Source organism: Sarcophilus harrisii, chromosome 2 (genome assembly GCF_902635505.1).
Source record: "Sarcophilus harrisii chromosome 2, mSarHar1.11, whole genome shotgun sequence".
NCBI lineage: Eukaryota > Metazoa > Chordata > Mammalia > Dasyuromorphia > Dasyuridae > Sarcophilus > Sarcophilus harrisii.
In genome coordinates, this window is record NC_045427.1 from 382,666,948 (window position 1) to 382,682,128 (window position 15,181).

At 43.7% G+C, this 15,181-nt stretch overlaps 1 protein-coding gene across 1 annotated transcript in view; it reads right to left on the reverse strand.

The window, feature by feature from the left end:
* Positions 1 to 12,513, reverse strand: part of SYNPO (synaptopodin) — a 72,831-nt gene extending 60,318 nt beyond the window's left edge. Inside the window, exon 1 of the mRNA XM_031953519.1 lies at positions 12,353 to 12,513. The gene's annotated coding sequence lies outside the window, so the exon portion shown is untranslated. The remainder of the gene's footprint in view (positions 1 to 12,352) is intronic.
* Between the last annotated feature and the right edge of the window lie 2,668 nt (positions 12,514 to 15,181).

Genomic DNA, 15,181 nt, shown 5'->3' on the forward strand with positions numbered 1-15,181 from the left:
CAAACGTGGAAACAACTCTCCTAGCTCCAGAATCCAGCTGACCCCGTCATTCTGCGTGACTCGGAGGCTAATTTTAATATTACCCTTCATGGGTTTTTTTTTTGGTTTTTTTTTTTGGGACGTTCATGAAATATCACAGCTGGCAGGGGGGCGGAGTTTAAGAAAGAGACCTCCCAGAGTGTTAAAGAGATTTTAGAACATAAACTATGAGAGCAGGAAAGGACCTTAGAGATCAGCTGGTCCTCTCTATCCCCTTATTCTCTAAAGGAGGAAACTGAGGTTCCAAACAATTTGAAGGGATTAGGATCATAACCCCAGAGCTAAAGGGAGGAAACAAGCATTTATTAAGTGCTTAATATATTCTAGGTACTTTACAAATATTATTTTTAATATCTAATTAATTAATTAATATCTAATTATCTACCTTACTCCTGAGGGCCGCTAGCTATAAAATGAAGAAGGAAAGGCAAACCACTGCAGTATCTTTGCCAAGAAAACCCCAAATGGGGTCACGAAGAGCTGGGCACGACTGAACAAAACAAGATGATGCACTAAATAGAGCCCTGGGTCCAAAGTCAGGAGGATCTGAATTCAAATCTGGTCTCAGATACTTATTAGTTATATGATGCTGAGCAAGTCAGTTAAGCACCACTGCTGCAAAATGGGGAGAATTGTGTAACAGTACCTAACTCCCAGGGTTGTTATGGGGCCCAAATGAGATAATTATAATGCATTTAGTATAGTGCCTGGTACCTTGTAAACACAGATATATGTTAAGTATTATTATTATAATCATCTCATTTGATCCTCATAACAACCTCATGAGGGAGGTGTTATTATCCTCTCCATTTCACAGAAGAAAAAGCAGATAAACAGAAGTCTCTAAGATCATACAACTAATATTGGGTAATATTTTCAGTTAACCTTCTACCACCTACGTCTCGGGATTGTTTAAAAGAAAAGTATTTTGCAATCCTCAGAGCGGTATAGAAAGAATGGTTATCTATATTGGATTGTTTGCTGTCTTAGGAAGAGGAGGAGGGAGGAGAAGAGGGAGAAAAATTTGGAACATAAAGTTTTGCAAAGATGAATATTGAAAACTATTTTTGTATGTATTGGGGAAAATAAAACAAAATTTAAAATAATAATTTAAAAAAGAATGAGTGGTTGTTTTTTTGTACAACAAATAGGACTAAATCCTTCAAAGAGATTAGGGAAGAGAACTGAGAAAAAGCGCTTTGGTTCAGTAATTTAGAAGTTTGACTGGAGAGGGTAGATGAGGATGCAAACCAGACAGCACAGGATGGGAATTTCTGGATGGGGAGTCAGTTTATGTTCTGAGAAATCTAGAAGTGAAAGGGGGAAGAGAGCGATATCACTGACTCACTATGTGATAATGTTTCACACGTCTGGGTGTCTGTTTTACCATCTATAAAATTAGGAGGTTGACCTAAATAATCCCCAAAGTCCCTTTTGGCACCAACATTTTGTTCTATGTCTTAAGATATCTTCTGATATTTTAAGTCAGTCTCATTCTCTGGACCTTAGTGTTCCCATCTGTAAAATAAAACGAATGCCATCGATGATCTCCAAGTATTGTTCCCAAATGCCTTTTGTATATAGAACATTGTCATTGTTTGTCATGGATTGAAATAGATAATTTAAGACTCATCTTCCTGAGTTCAAATGTGGTCTTAGACACTTACTATGTGATCCTGGGCAAGTTATTTAACCTTGTTTGCCTCAATTTCCCGATTTGTCAAATGAATGAAGAAGGAAATGGCAGACCACTCCAATAGCTTTATCAAGAAAATCCGAGACTTACATGAACTGATGCTAAGTGAAATGAGCAGAACCAGGAGATCATCATATACTTCAACAACGATACTGTATGAAGATGTATTTTGATGGAAGTGGATTTCTTTGACAAAGAGACCTAATTCAGTTTCAATTGATCAATGATGGATAGAAGCAGCTACACCCAAAGAAAGAACACTGGGAAATGAATGTAAACTGTTTGCATTTTTGTTTTTCTTCCCGGGTTATTTTTACCTTCTGAATCCAATTCTCCCTGTGCAACAAGAGAACTGTTTGGTTCTGCACACATATATTGTATCTAGGATATACTGCAACATATTCAACATATATAGGACTGCTTGCCATCTAGGGGAGGGGGCGGAGGGAGAGAGGGGAAAAATTGGAACAGAAGTGAGTGCAAGGGATAATGTTGTAAAAAATTATCCTGGCATGGGTCCTGCCAATAAAAAGTTATTATAATAAAAAAATAAAATTAAAAAAAAAAGAAAAAAAAAAGAAAATCCAATCATTGAATTGCTTGCTGTCTACAGAAGGAGGTAGAGGGAAGGGAGGGAGAAAAAATTTGGAACACAAGGTTTTGCAGGGGTGAATGTTGAAAACTATCTTTGTATTTATTTAGAGAATAAAAAGTTATTATTTAAAAAAAGAAAATCCAATCATAATGTAATAAAAAAATTACATTCGATAAAGGACCAGGGGAAGATAGACTAAAAACCAATTGGAAATTAAATAATCTAATTCTATAGAATGAGTGGGTCACTATATGATGATCAATTCTGATGGATGTGGCTATCTTCAGCAATGAGATGAACCAAATCAGCTCCAATAGAGCAGTAATGAATTGAACCAGCTACACCCAGCGAAAGAACTCTGGGAGATGACTATGAACCACTACATAGAATTCCCAATCCCTCTATTTTTGTCTGCCTGCATTTTTTATTTCCTTCACAGGTTAATTGTACTCTATTTCAAAGTCCTATTCTTTTTGTACAGCAAAATAACTGTATGGACGTGTATACATATATTGTATTTAACATATACTTTAATACATTTAATATGTATTGGTTAACCTGCCATCGGGGGGGAGGGATGGCAGAAGGAGAGGAAAAATTGGAACAAAACATTTTTCAACTGGCTGTGCTGAAAAATTATCCATGAATATACCTTGTAAATAAAAAGCTATAAAAAAATGGGAAAAAAAAAGAATGAGTGGGGCAAACAACAAATCATAAAAATAATTTCATCCAAGAGAATGATAATAATGATACAATATACCAAAACCTATCAGATGCAGCCAAAACAGTTCTTAGGGAAAATTTTATATCTCTAAATAATTAGATGAATAAAATAGAGAAAAAGAGATCAATGAATTGTGCATGCAATTAAAAAAAAAAAAACTAGAAAAAAAGACAGATTAAAAGCCCTCACTTAAATACCAAATTAGAAATTCTGAAAATCAAAAAAGACATGAATAAAATTGAAAGTCAGAAAACTATCAAACTGATAAAACTAAGAGTTGGTTTTATTAAAAAACAACAACAACAACAAAATAGATAAACCTTTGAATAATTTGATTAGGAAAAGGAAAGAAAAAAATCCCAAATGGAGTCATGAAGACTTGGATATAACTGAAATGACTCACAACAGCGTTCAGGAAACATCTTTTTCTAGCTTGGAAAGACCTCAATGACTATATTTGCAGACAGAGGGGCAGAAACCCTTGGAGAGGGAGAGACTGAACCTATAGGAGAGAGAGACAGAGAAAGACAAAGTCAGAAACAAAGATAGAGAGAGATGGTGACAGAGAGAAAAAAAGAGACATACAAACAGAGAAACAGAAACAGAAAGAGAGACAGAGACAGAGACAGAGGAGTTCTTCATTTATCAACTACCAGTGTCCAAGGATACTAAAGTCAAAAAATAAAGAGGCCATTATATTTGGTGACATTATATTTGGAGTTCACTGGGGACTCCAGAGAGAATAAGAATTTGAGCTGAGGACAAAAAAAAAAAAAAAAAAAAAAAAAAAATTCCTGGGGTTCTTTGGGCAATGTGATATAGGAGTAACAATCTAGACATAATCTGTTCTCATGTATTAGCTGTGTGAGAGCTAATAAGTAACTTCCCCTTTCTAAGGTTTTGTTTTCTCTTCTGTAAAAAGGAATACCCTCACTGGCTACCTAACATTGGAAAGAAAAAGTTTTGTGAACCTTCAAGAATACAGAAAGGGAAGTTATTATTGAGCAGATTTTGGCATGTTCCAAAGTCATTTAGACACAGGTTCTCAAGGAACTTATAAATTTTGTGGAGTAGTTTTCCAACCTCAGAGAAGTATTGCAGTCACTAGGCTTCCTTGCATTCCGAAACCCCCAAATCCCTGGGTCTGTACATCTCTTTATAATTTTGCTCTTATCCTTTTGGCAGGCAGCATGCTATGGTGCAAGAAGCAAAACACTGGAGATAATGAATTTGAACCACAATTCTTCCACTGCCTCCCCACGTGATTTTAGGCAGTCTCATAGCCTCTCTTGGACCATAGGTCCTCATCTCTGGAAAGGGAGATTGGATTAAATGACCTCAAAGGTCCCTTCCAGCTCTAAATCCATGATCTTATGGTCTGATTCCCCTAAATCGTAGCCTTTACTATCCCCAAATAGCAGGAGTCTTTCCAGTACCAGCAGCTATTGCTAATTGAGTCTTGCCTTGCAGCCTCTCTTGGATCCACTTCTAGATTGCTGTTTGGTACCTTATGCACCCTACAAGTATCTGGGGTGCCCCAAGAATTCTTAGTGAATCGAATTGAACTGATCGGAAGTGATCTAGAGCAGTCCCAACTAAGCTGTCCTGTCCGGGCTCCCCTCAGGGATCCACTTTGCCCAGTTCCAGTGAGTTACACCCTATCCCACAAGGGAAATTCACTCACATCCATTCCTTCCCTAAGACTATCCAGGGACTGAGTCTAACCCACAGATGGAGGTTGGACCACATTCCTGGAGGGGAGCCAATGGGAGTTGAGATCCGGTTCCTGAGGTGGGATGGGGGTTGGAGGGATGAGCCCTGGGTTGTGTCTCAGGGAGGCTCCGGGAAGGCTCCAGTTATAACACCAAGTGAGCCTCCTGGACCACGGCCCTCTGCAATAATAACAAGGGAGTGCTGCAAAAGCAGCCAAAAGGTGGCAAGGGAAGCACACTGGGCAGGAAAGGGGTCTCTGCCAATAGCTGTCTGTGAAAGCTGCTGTTTGAGAGATGACAGAGAAAAGGATCAAGGGAGGAGAGATGCATGGTCTACATATGTAGATAAAGGTGGAGGGATATATGAACATTTGTTCTTGCATATGTGTGTATAACACTGTTGTGAGAGTATGGGGGAAGGGGGGTGTTTTAGAGAAAGGGACAAAGGCAAAGAATCCTTGCCCCTCCCTCTCCCACAAACACACCCCCCCCCCCAAGACCAGCCAAAAGCTCTCCATGTGACCATGCTCAAGTCATTTTCCCAGTCTGGGCCCTCCGGTTCCTAGTCTACACAGAGAGGCTTGGACTAAGAGGTTTCACAGAATTTTATAGCTGGAAGGGGCCATAAAGATCAGCTAATCCAACCAGCCCAGGCTCTCTTTCCACTAGACCTTTCTTGTCTTCCAACTCTTAAGATGCTGTGATTCAAAAGCCACACACACAGAGTGTCTGTGTGAGGAGGTGGGTAGGAGTTTCTGTGTGTGAGTCTGTCTGCAGAGCTGCCTGGGAATTGCCCCCCTTCCAGAGGGGGAGGGGGGCCGGGCAGGCTTCTCAGCCAGACCAAACAGCTCAAGCCCCGGGCTTCTCTTCCAATTCTGTTTGCTTTATTCTCCTCCTTTCCTGTTCTCCATTAACCCCTTCTCTGCTTCCTCTCTGAGGTCTAACCCAGGCCTGATGGAAGCAGGGTCGGGTGACTAGGGGAGAAACGTAGAAGGAAGGGGAAGCCCCTTTCTTTCCCTACAAAATCTCTTACTGTCCCAATTCCCAGTCCTTCATCATTACCATTAGCTATTGCCAAATAGCTGGTTCTCCCCAGATAAGCTCTTAGAGAGTCACTTAGAAAGTCATACCATAATCTGTCATTCATTTATTCAACAAATATTTCTTACATATCTACTATTCTATTAATTCTATTAATGATAAAAAAAAGAGATAGGTTTGTCTGAATATGATATGATCCCTGACATAATGGAACCTAGAGTCTAATAGGGGATGAGACACAAAGATAGCCCTAATTCCAAATATTACACACTGAATGCATTGAAGAAATACAAAATTAAGGACTTTGTGAGGTCATGGAGAAAGTTGGTATCAATATGGTGAATCACAGAAGGTTTCATGGAGCATTTTATTTGGACTTTTAACAAACAGACAAGAACTCAATAGGTAAAGAAGAAAAAGGAGAATATTTCAGGCAGAGGGAGAAGACATCTCCCTTGAGCAAAGTAGCAAGGAAGAGGTGAATGAGATAGTCCTTGTCCTCAGAGAACTTACGGTCAAAGTAAAAGCCAGCTGGTTGGTACAGGTACATCCATAAACATGTGTGCACACACTTCAACAGGAGTAGGAAGGTAGACAGAGCACTGGGGATCTGAACCTAACATCCTCTCCCCCAGGCACTAGGTGAGTAGCACAATGGTACAATAAAAAGAGCAGAGAATTTGAAGTCAGAACACCTGGTTTTGAATCCAGGCTCTCCTGCTTATGACTGTATCCTCAGAGAACTTCAGAGTAAAAGCCATCTGGTTGGTACAGAGGGAGATATTTTTGCCTTTCTTTGCATTCCCAGAATTTTACACATAGTAAGAGTTTAATAATCCTTTATTAGGAGTTATTAACACTTTATTAATGATTTACTTCTAGGCTTCCGGTTTCTTCTCTCTAAAATCCTATGGTTTTAATTATAAAATGACCCTATTGGTATGATTTGGGGCAGATCGTGTCACCTCTCAACCCCTTTCCTGATTTTTAAAATGGAAATAATAAATCCCCATCCTACCAAAGTTTCCTTTCCAAAGTTCTTTGGAAACTACAAAGCTATGTAGACATAGCCCAGAACTTAGCGTCATGGGACCAGAGAGCTAGAAAAAATCTTAGGAGATCATTTAGTCCAGCTCTGTCATTTAACATCAAAGGAACCAGGATATCTGGACTTCTGTTCCTGATTTGCCATTCTCTGTGGAACAAGTTAGAGAATTTTCTGTTTATCTGAGAAGCGGTGATAATACTTGCTCTCTATCTTTGGCACAAGAATGTTTTGAGCAAATGCAACAAACATTTCATAAAGTAACTGTTAGGTATCACATGCTGTGCTAGGTACTGATGATGCAAATACAAACCAGGTATCCCCTCACCCCTTCCTCCTCCCTGGAGGAGTTCACCTTCTGCACAAACCAGTTAATCTCAATACACGGTCACAAATCTATTCTGTTAAATGATTAAAAAAAAAAAAAAAAAAAAAAAGACTGGCCAAATTCTTTGTCAAAGTGTCACCGAGTTACCTTAGATATCTGAAATGCATATTGACTAGTGGATTATATAGCACATTATATAGCTAATGAGATTAGGGTCAAACGTTCAATTGCCATGTGGGCCAATTAGCTTTGCTCGTTTTCCTGGTCATGGACTGTGCCCTTAACTCAGGCCAGCTGTCTCCCACTTGTGTGCTCTCTGGCCCAGGGGACACTGAGTGACTGGAGTGGCTCAGTGTGACTTACCCACATATGGGAGGCAAAGCTCAAAGCTCTTAGGTAAGAGAGAATATAGTGGCTTTGTGTACAAAGGGCAACATGTCTTTGCTTGAAATTTATATGCTTGATTAAAACATGCATTAGCTAGGTCTAGCTTAATGCAAATAATGAATGCCCCGAAGTGGTTTCAATTTGCACTGTGTATTTCCATTGGAGTGAAATGAATGACCATATTTTACGTAATTATAACTTCAAATAAAGTGAATTTGAATATATGAAACCACTTCAGAGGATTTATAATTCACATTAATCAGAAACCAACTATATCTTTGTTATAACTTAATAATAATGTCAAAATAAACAGAAAGAAAACTTTCCTACTATGATTATTTTGTCGGTGAAGTGGATAGAGTAACTGGCCTAGAGTTAGGAAAACATCCTCCTGAGTTTAAATCTGGCCTCAAATCTGTGATCCTGGGCAAACCACTTAATCCTATTTGCCTCAGTTTCCTCATCTGTAAAAAGAGCTGGAAAAGAAAATGACAAATCACTGCAAGAAAAATCCCACCAAGAAAATCCCAAAAAGGGTCACAAAGAGGCAGACACAAATGAAAAAAAAAAAGGACCATAATCCTTGCAATCTCTATTAGCTCCTGGCTCACCACCCTGCATGTGTAGTGGAAAGAACATTGGCCTTAGAGCCAGAAAAGTGGGAGACTGGATGTACTAAAGTAGAAAGGAATATGGTTTTGGAATAAGACCTAGATGGGAATTCAGGCTCGCCTAGCCAGACCAACCATCTCGCCGAGTCTGTTTCAGCCAAAGATGAGGAGGGGAGAAAATGGTAATCAATCATCCTTGCATTTACCCATAGAAGGAAGGCATTTCCCAAGCCTCCAACTTCTAGGTGTAAACTACCATCTTTTCTAAGGTTCAGTTCAGCTCTGTACTCTGTGAAGCTTATTACTTGGCTTTCTGTCCCAGACTCTAGCTGCAAACAAATCACAACCTCCCAGATACTCAGTTTCCTTATCTGTAAAATAGAAAAGATAACCTTTGCACTAATCATCTCACAGAATTGTTGCAAAGGAAACACTTTGTAAAGAACAAAAAGCTATGGAAATGTGAGTCATTGTGATTCTGCTATAATTCTTCCAGAGTCTGTCCCCTCCAGGGAGTAGGAATGGGGAGAATAGCTGGGTGGGCCAGATAAAGTTACACCACCAAAATTCATAGAAATGGAGACCTTGGAGACTGAAAAAGCTTCTCCACTGACTGGCAGCCACTTCAGCAAGATGTGTGAGTAGGTCAAAGTAAGTCTAGAAAGGTAGCAAAGTGACTCCGGTGGTCCCCTGAGGTGACCTCCTGGCTCTGATCTTGTGGCTGTGGCTCTAGCTTCACCAGGGCTAAACTCTAGCACAACAGCCCTCACTCTTTCCCTGGCAGAGTCATAGGTTGCCAGAACTGCCAGGACACTAGAGATATCTTCAGTCTACCTCCCTCACTCCCTTCATGTCCCAAATGGAGAAAATGAGGTCTAGAGATAACAGTAAAATTTCATTTATATTGAGCCTTAAGATATACCAGTACCTTCCTCTCACAACACTGTGAGTACAAGTGTGCACTGTTGTCCCTGTTTTGTAGATGGGGAAACTGAGGCTCAGAGAAAGGAGAAATTCTTTCAAAATCCCAGGGAAAGTTAGTAGCAAAATCAGAAATAGAAACTAGATTTTCATCCTCCCAGGCTGGTGTTCTTTCCATTATAACATGCGTCCTCCAGCTCTCCTCCTTCTCTTGCCTTTGAACCCCCTTTTTCCCCCCTTTTCTTTTTCCCCGAAGGAATCTTCCTAATTGTCTCCTGGAAAGAAAAAGCAGCCAGAGCCCTGGAGCTTCAAAGCTGCTACAACCATTCAGTCCTAATAAACCAGACTCTGTACCATAATTGATGGTGTATGTTCTGCAGCTTTGGAGGGGTTCGTGTAGGGTGGGTAGAAATTCAGCTGGGAAAAATTCCAGGCTCATAAGGCACTAGTACAAGGTTTTCTGGGAGGATGGAAAGGGAGTCCCCATAGGTACCTCCAGTAGCCCCTAGCAACAGTCATATAAGCCCAAACACAGCAAGATTGTCAAGGGGGGAGGGAATAGAGAGGGAGCATCAGGTTACCAGGGCTCTTAGGTATTTGACCCATTTGACTACAAGTCAGAAGACCTGAGTTAAAGATTTTGATTTAAGATAAACTAACAATATGACCATGAGAAGTCTCCAAGTTTTGATATCCTTATCTGTAAAATGGGTTTAATCATACATTTATTGTATTCAGTCATGTCTGATTCTATGTGATGAAATCCATGGAGTTTTTCTTGGCAAAGGTATTGGAGTGATTTGCCATTTCTTTTTCCAGTGTGTCCCCCATTTAATAGGTGAAGTGCTGAGGCAATTAGAGATTAAGTGACTTGCCCACCATCACACAGATAGTGTATAAGGTTACAATGATACTCAAATCTTCCTGATTCCAGGCCCTGTGCTCTATTTACAGCACCCATGCCTCTCTCTTTCTGTAGCTCTAATGTCAGGATCATGTCAGAAAACATGTAAAACACTTTGACAATTGCTATACAAATCAGCAAATCAACATTTATTAAGCACCTACTATGTCACAGGCACATAGAGCTGGGGATAAAAAAAAAAGAGAGATTTTTTTTATTATCTCTTCCACTTTTGCTTCAGTCTTTCCCTCTGAATAATGGGCATAAAATCTACAGTTTTCTAGGAGATGAACAAACATGTGGAACAAAGAAATGAAAGAAAGATAAGAATGCAATAGTCCTAGTGAAGGAAGGCAGCAGGGAGAGATCCTTAAACCAATGAGATTGACACTCAATAGGTATCTCTACTTCCCATATGATCCCAAAGGGAATTCATGAAAACCAATGAAATCGACACTCAGTAGGTATCTCTACTTCCCATATGATCCCAAAGGGAATTCATGAAAACCAATGAGATCCACACTCAGTAGGTATCTCTACTTCCCATATGATCCCAAAGGGAATTCATGAAATAGGAGGCTGTAGAGGCTGAGACAAGCAGGATCTTGGATTTATAGTTGAAAGAGACCTAAGAGGTTAAGTCAAACTCCCTCATTTTTCAGATGAGGTCAAATTACTTTTCTAGGGTTCTAGCATCTAAAGCGGCATTTGAATCCAGATCTCAAGTTCCACCACTTCAGGCTGTTTGGCACCCTGGATGGTAAGTCATGTGTGGTATGTACAACTATACCTGAGGTGGGGAGGGGGATATCTGAGGACCCTGCCCCAGGGCCTGACACTTTCAAGTCATGCAGATGATATTTCACCTCTCTTGATACCAGTTTCCTCTCTAAAATTAGGGAGGTGTACTAGATAAAGGCCCATCCCAATACTCTGAGACTCCCAGCCCAGTTCCAGGGGACTCTCCCAGGGAGCTGAGAGGGTGGCAACCAAAAAGTTGCACCAGGATCTTCTCCTGTATAAAGTGAGCCTATTCTTTCTTTTGGTTAGGGAGGGCAGGAGCAGAGAGGACCTTGTCCCTCCGGAGGGGCACTGCTTCAAACTGGCCCCACTGAGCCGCATGAATGATGGAAAGTGGGTGAGGGGCTCTGGGAGCAATTCTAAGTATCCCACCCAGGAAGTGGCAGTCCTGTGGAGACAAATACGTTTGTCTGAGCCCGTGGGTGCACATAGATGTGGTTGAGAAGCTCCAGAACCCCCTCCGGAGCTAGGTGCTTCTTGATCCTCCTGACCCAATCTTATGGCCCTGAAGAGACTGAGAGGGTCCCTCCCTCCCCCCACATTCATTTTCCCGTCTGGGCCAGCTCTCTCCGCACCAGGCCAGCTCTGTCCCTTTCATCAGGGCCCAATGCAAAGAGCTTACCCAGACCCACAATTTTATCCTTGTTCAGTCATGCCCCGCTCTTCAAGAGCCGGGGGCCCTGCCCTCGGGGTTCCTTGGCAGAGATCCCGAAGATTTGCATTTCCCTCCGCAGTGGCAAGGGGTGAGGGACTGGCGAGCGTCACCCAGCTGTGGGTGACGCCGGTTCTGCTGGCTCCGAGCCACCTCGCCGCCCCTCGGGTCTGCACGAGCTAACAGGCTAGCGGGACTGCGAGAAGTATCCCATCCTCCCCAGGCGTTCACCACCTCCTCGGAGCAAGGCGATCCAAACCCCCCCCTCACCTGCGCAAAGCCTGCCGAGCCGCCCCTCGGGGAAGCCTGCGTGGGCGCCCCGGCCCGGGCGGCCCGGCGGGGGCACCGGCGCGCGGGGGCTCCTACCTGCCCGGACGCGCACCCTCATGCACACCCCTCGGTACAAATGTGTGTGTGCTCGGACACGTGGGCCCGTGCGCTTCCCTGACACACTCCCAGACCCTCCACGGTGGGACGTTCCCTCGCACTCACCGAGGCCAGCGCGGCTCCGAGTGCCCAGATGCACAAATGCACCCCCGAGGGCAGACTCCCCCATCCCACAGCTGCGCCGGCCGGAGCCCGAGCCGAGGCCAGAGCCCGGGCCAAGGCCAGAGGCCGGGCCGGCTTAGTCTCCCCTCTCATTCAGCCCGCTCCGAGCGGAGACACATGCTGTTCCACTTAGCTCAGCCAGACTGGAACTTCCGTCCCAGGCGGCTCTTCGAGGGGCAGCGAGCCCAGGCGGGCAGGACCCGAGCCAGAGCCCGCGGGGATGGATGGGACACACGAGTCCCTGTCCTCTCTTCAGCTGCTCCCACCCCGAGAACCCGGGGGTCCCCGCTCCCCTCCCAGAGCCCAGCCCGGAGCTTCTCTCCCTCAGTCCTCCCTTCCCTCACCTGGAGCCCGAGGAAACGCTTTGCTCCAACCCTGGGGGGAAGGCCCGCGCCCGGGAGGGACCCCGGTGCCATCCGCTCCTGCCCTCCTGCCTCCCTCCCGGAGCGGGACCCCGGCCGGCTCTGCTGCTCTCCTCCGCTCTCCCGCTCCTTCTCTCCCTCTGTCCCTCCTCCGGAGCAGAGCCGGCTGAAAGGCTGGGGGAGGGCAGGGTGACAGGGGGAGCCAGAGGAGGGAGGAAGGGAGGGGGAGGGGGCGTGTGGAAATGAAACTTTAATAACAGAGCCCCTTTTGTTTCCTCGCATACGGGATATTTCATACATACTGAAGACATTAGCTGTCTATATTTTTAAGGGCTCAGGCCAGAGAAGGAACAAAAACAACCCATATTCCACTCTGCAAACACACACGGAGGCCTGAAACCCCCCACCCCACCCCCCTCACCGACACACAAGGCACTTACACAAAAACACAAGTTTCCAGACTTCAGCCTCTGTGTTTCCCCTGCCAACCACTTAACTGCCCTCGGTTTTCTTCCCCTTCCCCAGGCCTCCGGTCCTGCAAGCAGAGGCGAAAGCGTGGGGATCCACGTCCCCAGCCGCAGAGATGCGGGATAGAGGGTCCTGAGCCCGAGGGGACCTCCGAGGTCAACGAGTGCAACGTTGGCCCGTCATTCGGCCGCGGAAGAACCTCATGGAATAAGTCCTCGGGAGCACCTTCTGGGGCGGTCACCAAAGTATCTCGAGTGGTCCTCACCACTTCGCAAGGTAGGTGCTGTTATTATCCTCCATTTACAGCTGAAGAAACTGATGCACTGGCCCGGAGCCAGACAGGGGAGCTTCTATCAAGGACCAGGGGTTATGCCTTTCAGCTGGAGGGAGCCCAGAAGGGGAACCAAATGTGCGGCGGCCAAAGATCCCAGCGTAGCCCCCAAAGCCTGCGGGCAAGGTCGCAGGGCATGTACTACTGGGCTTATATCCCAAGGCGATGCTAAAGAAGGGAAAGGGACCTGTATGCGCCAAAATGTTTGTGGCAACCCTGTTTGCAGTGGCTAGAAACTGGAAAATGAATGGATGCCCATCAGTTGGAGAATGGCTGAATAAATTGTGGTATATGAATGTTATGGAATATTATTGTTCTGTAAGAAATGACCAGCAGGATGATTTCAGAGAGGCTTGGAGAGACTTACACGAACTGATGCTGAGTGAAATGAGCAGAACCAGGAGATCATTATATACGTTAACAACGATACTGTATGAAGATGTAATCTGATGGAAGTGGATTTCTTTGACAAAGAGACCTAATTCAGCTTCAATTGATCAATGATGGACAGAAGCCAAAGAAAGAACACTGGGAAATGAATGTAAACTGTTTACATTTTTGTTTTTCTTCCCTGGTTACTTTTACCTTCTGAATCCAATTCTTCCTTGCAACAAAAAAACTGTTTGGTTCTGCACACATACATTGTATCTAGGATATACTACAACATATTCAACATATATAGGACTGCTTGCCATCTAGAGGAGGGGGTGGAGGGTGGGAGGGAAAAATCGGAACAGAAGTGAGTGCAAGGGATAATGTTGTAAAAAATTACCCTGGCATGGGTTCTGTCAATTAAAAAGTTTAAAAAAAAAAAAAAAAAAGACCGCAGGGCATGGCCCTCTCCATACACACCCTTCCCCTCCACTATTAACGGGTCAGATTAGGACAGAACCTAGAGAATAGCTCTCCAAGGGTGAGCAGGGCAGGGGCAGGGGCACAGAAATCATTAAATTAACAAGCACTAAGGTCCTGCTGTGTGAAGATCCCTGTGAGACTTGTCGGGAAGATCCGAAAATAAAGAATACACAGTCCTTTAGCTCTCAGAGTGGGGAAAGCCCCCCAAAAGGAACGCCACTCCTTAGGGCACATTGTGCCCCCCCAACACTGGGCACCAATCCAGAGCAAGCCATCCATACTGCTGGGAACTGCCTGAGCCCCAGGAAATCCCCTACAGAGGGCAGATCCCAACAGGTCTGGAGTCCCATGGGCTCCTTCTACATTTCATCTCTCTCCCTAGTGGCTTAAGAGAGATCCTCTGCACTTTCTGAGGAGAACTCAGATCCCTGTGTAGACTCAAAGGAGAAGCAGGGAGAAAATAGAAAGATGAGAGGAAGGGGGAAGGGAGTCTCTTCTGTAATCCCTCCCACCTTAAGGTAAACCCTGTATGACTCTTTCCCTCCCAACTCAGCCCTGGCAGAAAAACCAGACTTAACCTGCCTTCCTTCCTTCATGATTAGTGCTAAGGTTTGGGCTCTTATGATTCTATGGCATTAATCAGGGAACGCTAAACTCTCAAGATTTCAGTTTTGAAAGTTCTCTCTACTATGCATCTCGCTGGGTATTAATTGTCCCACAGCTAGAAGGCACAGTGGATTGAATGTTGGATCTGAAATCAGGAAGAACTGAGTTCAAATGTGGCTTCAAAACAATTACTAGTTCTGTGATACTGAGCAAATCACTTAATCTCTCTCTGCCTCAGTTTCCTCAACCGCAAAATGGAAATTAGAACAGCGGCTATCTTCTAAGGTTGTTTAAAGAATCAAATGATATGACACTTGTAAAGTGGTTAGCACAATACCTGGCACATAGTAAGCATTTAATAACTACTTATTATTCCCTTCCCATCTATCAAAGTTGCTAAGGGAGAATCAAGTTTTTCTGTTGTATAACCTGATTGCTTTCTTGATCACATTCAAAGGCTAAGGCCCATTTCTTTTTCCCCCTAAACTATTTTATTTTTCCAAAGAAATTAAAAAAGGGTTTTCAACACTCACCTTTGCAAAACCTTGTGT